Source organism: Neopelma chrysocephalum, unplaced genomic scaffold (assembly GCF_003984885.1).
Source record: "Neopelma chrysocephalum unplaced genomic scaffold, ASM398488v2 Primary Assembly neopelma1_65, whole genome shotgun sequence".
NCBI classification, from domain to species: domain Eukaryota; kingdom Metazoa; phylum Chordata; class Aves; order Passeriformes; family Pipridae; genus Neopelma; species Neopelma chrysocephalum.
This window is the reverse complement of record NW_020897722.1, coordinates 4,586,165-4,592,550: the sequence shown is the minus strand read 5'-3', so window position 1 is coordinate 4,592,550 and position 6,386 is coordinate 4,586,165.

Genomic DNA, 6,386 nt, shown 5'->3' with positions numbered 1-6,386 from the left:
GGCGGGGCCGGGGACGGCGGGGGCGCCCGGGCGGGGTCACGGCGGTGCCGCGGGGCGGGGGGCGCGCGGCCCCGGCCCCTCACAGCGAGCGCCGCCGCCCGCCAGGGGAGGGGCGAGCTGCCCCAGCGCCGCATATTATTGGGCGGTGTCGCTGTCGGTCAACGGCCTACCGCCTCCGATTGGATAAATCGGCGCGCGGGGCGGGGCTAAGCCGGACACACGGCTCTGGGCGAGGCGGGGCGGAGCGCGGAGGGGGAGAACCAATCAGCGGCGAAGGGGCGGGGCGTTACTGACGGGGGCGGGGCCTGGGGGAGCGTTGGGCGTGACGTCACGACGCGTCCCGTGCTGTTTCCGTGACGTCACTACTTGTCCCATGTTGTTGCCGTGACGTCACGGCCCGTCCTAGGGTGGTGGGAGGGGCGAGCCGAGGCCCCGAACGGGCCCTTCAGCATCCCGGGGACAGCGTTAGTAACGTGCTGGGGAGGTAGAAAACCAGTGGGGTTCATTTTCACCGGAGCAACCCAGTGGCCAAGTTGTAATAGGTCATGCAGTGACGTAAATGTGTCATCGGTGACGTCATCAGCACATGCAGTCAGGGCATTGCCTTGCTCAGCCAGGGTTAAACCGTGCAGGGATTTCTCCCCACAAGCCCGGCTGCCCCTGGGAGCTGCTCCCAGGTGGGTTCAGCCTGTCCAGGTGACATCTGACATCCACATCCCACATCCAGATCCCACATCCAGGCTGAGCACAGGACACTTCACTCCTTGGCTGACGTCAGGTGTAATTCCCTGCAAAGCGTACTGAAGCAGTCCAGTGCTGGGCTGATGGTGAGGCAGGAATTAAAGTATCAAAGTACACATCTGAAATGAAATCCCCCCCTCCCGGTCTCCTGATTAGGGACTAGAAGGAAAAAACATTTTTGGAAGCAGCTGGTGTGTGATCACGGAGCAGTGGCTGGGATCCCAGGCCTTCTGGCTGCTGAATGAAATCAAAGCAGACAGGCACATGTCCTCAGTTGTACAAGATTATTTGTCCTTTCTGCATTACTTCCATCTGTACATCCAATTATTTACACTGTAAATATTTATTCCAGTTCGTTGCAGATAACTTATCCTCCCCAGGTCTGTACCACACACTGGGACAAGTGACACAAATGCAGACTGCTGAGGGAAACTACTAAAATGACTGGGATTTCATTGAAAGTTAAGGATGTTCAGAATCACAAAATGGTTTGGGCTGGAAGGGACTGTAAAGTTCATCTCATTCCACCCCCTGCCATGGGCAGGGACACCTTCCACTAGCCCAGGTTGCTCCAAGCCTTGTCCAGCCTGGCCTAGAACATTTCCAGGGATGGAGCAGCCACAACTTCTCTGGGCAACCTGTGCCAGGGCCTCACCACCCTCACAGGGAAGAATTTCTTCCTAATATCCAAATCTAAATCTACTTCCCTTCAGCTCAAAGCCATTCTCCCTTCTCCTATCACTGCATGTCCTTGTACAAAGTCCCTCTTCAGCTTTCTTGTAGGCATTGAGACATCCCAAAAGATCAGGGAGTCACAGATTTAAAGCAAAATCAATTAAAGAAAACCTTTCATGAAAGTGAGAATCCTGCGCGAGTATTAATTCCACTGAGATGCTGTTGTCAACACTTCCCCAAAGAACAAGTCTTTTTCTCTCTGGGAAGAAGAGACACCCCAAAACACCTTTAGATATTGCAGATTTCAGGAGAAGAACAGCAGAGGAGAATAACAGCACAGGACTCTTACCCATGAGCCATTCACTACAGAACCTTTCTTGAACAGTTGTTTTCCCATCCAGGATCTTATCCTTCTATTGTAATTGGAGACTCAGGTGCTGCTGTGTCTCATTCCACGTATAAAATGCTGCTGTAGTTCAGGAGTTTCCCACTGGATGTCATCCTTGTCCTGCCAGAACCCAGTCACACGGGTGGGATGGAGACAAACCAACCAGCCCCAAGCCCCCTGTACTCTGTAGGCCTGATTTTCCCAACAGCTGAGCACTCAGGACTCCTGCTGGAATCCACAAATGCTAAACTGCTTGGAAATCAGGCCCTATGGAACTGTGGAGTGCCCAGATTGGTGTTTTCTGATTAGCTCAGATTCTCCTGCCCCATCAGCTTTGTCTGTGCCCTACTTGACGCCCTCTTCAGACTTCTGAGGTTGTGAGGGGTTTTGGCAGAGATTTCAAACAACCACAAAGTCCAACTCCAGCAACAGGCCTGCTTCATCTGGGAGAGTGAAATTATGGCATACAATAAACTAATCAAATAAATCAGTTGCCAGACGTCTTTAGTTCTCCATGCATTCATCCATGAAAGCAGCTTTCAACAGCTCCCATCTAATTGTCAAAAGGAAAAGGTCCACCCCTCCCTCCAGCTCCCACAGCACTGTTGTTCCTCTTCTAATCATTCAGAAGCTGCTCTAAAAGCAGGACAAAGCAGAATTCTGTTTATTCCTGCAGGTCTGCAGCAGCCACTGGCTGGTTCTGTGCCGAGGGATGGGGCAGAGCCCACAGCCACACGTGATCATCCCTATTGATGTTTCTGCAGAGGTTTTGTTATGAGCCTGAGCAGGAGGTGTGAGAGACAGGCTTGGACTCACTGCCTTCCCTCTCCCCATTTCATCTCCCTTCTTTGAGCTTAGACTGAAATTAAAACCACTTATATTGATACAAAATAAAACAAAACAGTATCAGTTACTTAATTTTTCCACTCTTTATGTTCTCAGTTTTCCATTTTTTTGCAGGTTTTTTTCCTGTTTCTACTCCGTTTTCCTCTTCCCCATCTCTGTTTCTTCCTATAACTCCTGTTCTTTCTGCCGAGATTAAAAATGCTTGTACAGCTCCTTCTGTTTCTCCTTCCTTCATCTCCCATAGAGAGAGGGAAAAGGAAGCTAAAAGATGGAAGAGAATAGAGAACTGAAGGATAGAAAGAAAGAGGCTGTGAGTGCAACCATTTCACTCATTGGCTACAAAGCAACTGAATTACGAAGAGAAAGACATGGAGCTCTTGAGGGAACAGGTAGGGAAAGGACTCCTGAGGCCCCGGCACTAAAACATTTCCAGATTAAAGCAGGAAAGCTGTATGGCAGTTGGAGAAGGTAGTGGACTGCTTGTACATGAAGAAGACCTGATTGCAGATGGGAGTGACATCTGGGCAACTCTGGTGAATAAAGAAGTTATGGAAAACACTGACTAATAGTGAGGCCCAGTCAGTAAACCCCAAATAAAGTACAGAAGAGGACACAGCCCCACTGTTAAATGCTGGCACAAAGTCTGTGGAATGAGAAGGGCTGAGGCGCCTGACGTTGGCTCCTCTTATCTCATTTGAGCCCCTTTTTTTTCTACCTGGGTCAAGCACAAAGCGGATATATGGATTTAACCCTTGAAAGGTTGCAGTGCTATCATTGCAGCGTCTTGATTTGTGCAGTTGACTCATTCAAAGGTCTTCCCAGGTCCCCACCTGGATGGTGATTCTTTATCCGGTGTGTCCCATAGCTTAAAGACTGTTTTTCCTCTGAAAGCATATTACCAACATCAGCAGAAGAGGCTCAGTTTAAAGGAGCTGCTACCACTTCAGCTGAAAGTGCACCTGATGGACCCTGTAAGTATTAAAAATGGACTGTTTGTCCATACCTAGGACACAGCTGTTGTTTTCCTGAGCACCACCAGTCACCAGCACTACCAGGAAGAATATTTTGCTCTGTGAAACTGGGAAGCAGATAAACCACCAGGAGGATATTCCCATGCTGCAGTACAGCACCATGCAGCAATACCAGAGCTAGTGCCAACAGAATCAAAACTTCAGAGTTTAGGCAAGAACCTGGTGATCTTAAGGCAACAGCAAGAAAAAGTGTTCACTGCTGGAGCCACCTGAGGTGATAAATCACCCACCTCATCCTGTCTGACCACTGCGCTGGATGAGCAAACTGAGCCAGAATATTGAGCTGTTGCTACCACAGGGCAGATGCACTCCTGGCTCAGCCTGGTTTATTTGAAGATGTCTGGGCCCTTGAGTTGCTCATTGTGCATTCAGGCCGCAAAGCTTGTAGATCTGAAGAACATTTATGATCTAAACTCCTTTCGCTGCTTCTCTGTTGAGACTGTGACTCTCTTTGCCTGAGGAGGTGCTGGAGTTTATGTGCACTTCAAGCCTTACCTAAGCTGGCAGTTTTGTCGTGTTAAAAGTGCCATGTTCTGCTTATTGCATTCTCGAGGTTTTATATGGCTTTTTCAATGGCCTTCTCCCTGCACACTCCCCGTGGCAGAATGAAAAAGTGGAGAGAGGCAAAGGGAATAATATTCTCCTGTGGAGGAACGAAACAAGAACAGTTCAAACAGATCAACCATTTTCTAGTAACATCATTAAGTATATGGGAACCTTCTGGTATGAATATATTAGTTTTTTGCTGTAGGTATTGAGCCCTTGGCTGGTTCTTATCTGCAAGGCTTTATGATCCCTATTGTAACATACTCTTTCTGAGAGGTCCCAATTTTTTGAAGTGATTGCAGTCTTAACTCCCATGAAGCCAAAGAAAACTGAAGTAGTTAGGCATCTCTCAAGAAAAAATCCACTTACTAGTGAATTTGTATCTCAGTATTTGCCTTGTCCCTTTTAACATCTCTGGAAAGGCTGAGAGAACTGGGTTTGTTCAGCCTTGAGAAAAGAAGGTCGACGGGAGACCTTACCACCATGTTCCAGTATTTAAAAGGTGGCTACAAAGGGAGGAGACTCGCTTTTTTACAAGGAATCACATGGAAAAGACAGGGGTAACAGGCACAAGTTATTCCTGGAGAGATTCTGATTGGACACAAAAGGAAAATTTTTCACAATGAGAACAATCTGCTCACAACTGGAATAATCTCCCCAGGGAAATGGTGGATTCCCCAACACTGGACACTTCTAAGGTTCAGCTGGACAGGGTGCTGGGCCATCTTGTCTAGACCAGGCCAAGAAAGGTTGGACTAGATGATCCTTGAGGTCCCTTCCAACCTGGGGAGGGATTCTATGATTTCAGCGTATTCTGATTTTTAATTGTGTTTTCTTTCTCCTTTGCCAGCTGTCAATACAGAGGATGCAGAACCTTTGGTTCATACTGTTTGAGAGTTCACAAATGTGGATTCTCTCACAGTGGCCCAGCCCAGCTGCCACTGAGCAGTAAAAATGGCAAATTACACCAAAGCAATGTATTCTTCCTTCTTTTATTAAATTGGTAGGCACTATTTTTTATTTTCCCTGTGATATTTTCATCTTCTGTCCCACAGAAGACACATTACTCATGTACATAAAATATGGGAGTCGTGACACTTCATGGAGTTAATTTTCACTATTTTCAGACTGCTTGACAGCAGCCTGTTCTCCTTCATTACACACCAGCCAGCGAATGAATTAGTTTACTTTCAAAACACAAAACCTCATATTAATCCCCAAACAATTAATTATTGAGAGAAGACAAGCATATTTTGAACCCAGCCTGTGACTTTTCTACTTATTTAATGCAATAAGGCATGATCTGTGTAATTCCAGGCATGTCCTGCCAAGCGTCCTGCAGTGCTTAGTGTGAAGATTGGATATTAGCAAGAAATTCTTCCCTGTGAGGGTGGTGAGGCTCTGGAACAGGTTGCCCAGAGAAGCTGTGGATTCCACATCCCTAGAAGTGTCCCAGGCCAGGTAGGACAGGGCTTGGAGCCAATTGGTCCAGTGGAAGGTGTCCCTGCCCATGGCAGAGGGGTTGGAACAAGAAGATCTTCAAGATCCCTTCCAACCCAGACCATTCTGTGATTGTATGAAGTTACTGTGATGACACAGGGGGATGATGTACCTTAGTTCTGAGAGTACAGAAAGATCAGAAATTAAGGTTCTGCTCCAAGGTGTTTCCTCAGAGGGCACAGAATCTGCACTTGTGGGACCAGAGCTGTGCTGCCTCAACAGCTCTTGCTTCCGAGTTCTAAATCTGGTGACACACTCCTATGGCACAAAGGGACAGAACAGGCTCCTGCTGCCTCGAGGACGTGTTCCTGGTGTACATAAAAAGCAGAAACAAAACCAGACATAAGTCCTGAAAGCATTCGGACCTCTGATTTTGAATACAAAAGGCTCAAGCACTAAGTAGCTCTGTCAATTTAGGTGTGTTTTGCTTAGTCATTGATGACATAAAAAGTCACCAGAAAGATGAGTGACATTAAGGGGGGAGGGAGGAAGGCACAAATCTATAAAGTGCACCAAAAAAGTCAAAGCCCTGAGAGCAGAACCTAATATATTTGCTGCCAAGCTATGTCCATTCTTTCTGTATTGTTTTTAAAATGACTTTTCAGCTGGTGATGCAGAGCCAAATATCTCCACGGGTAACATGTATCTCCCAAAACTCG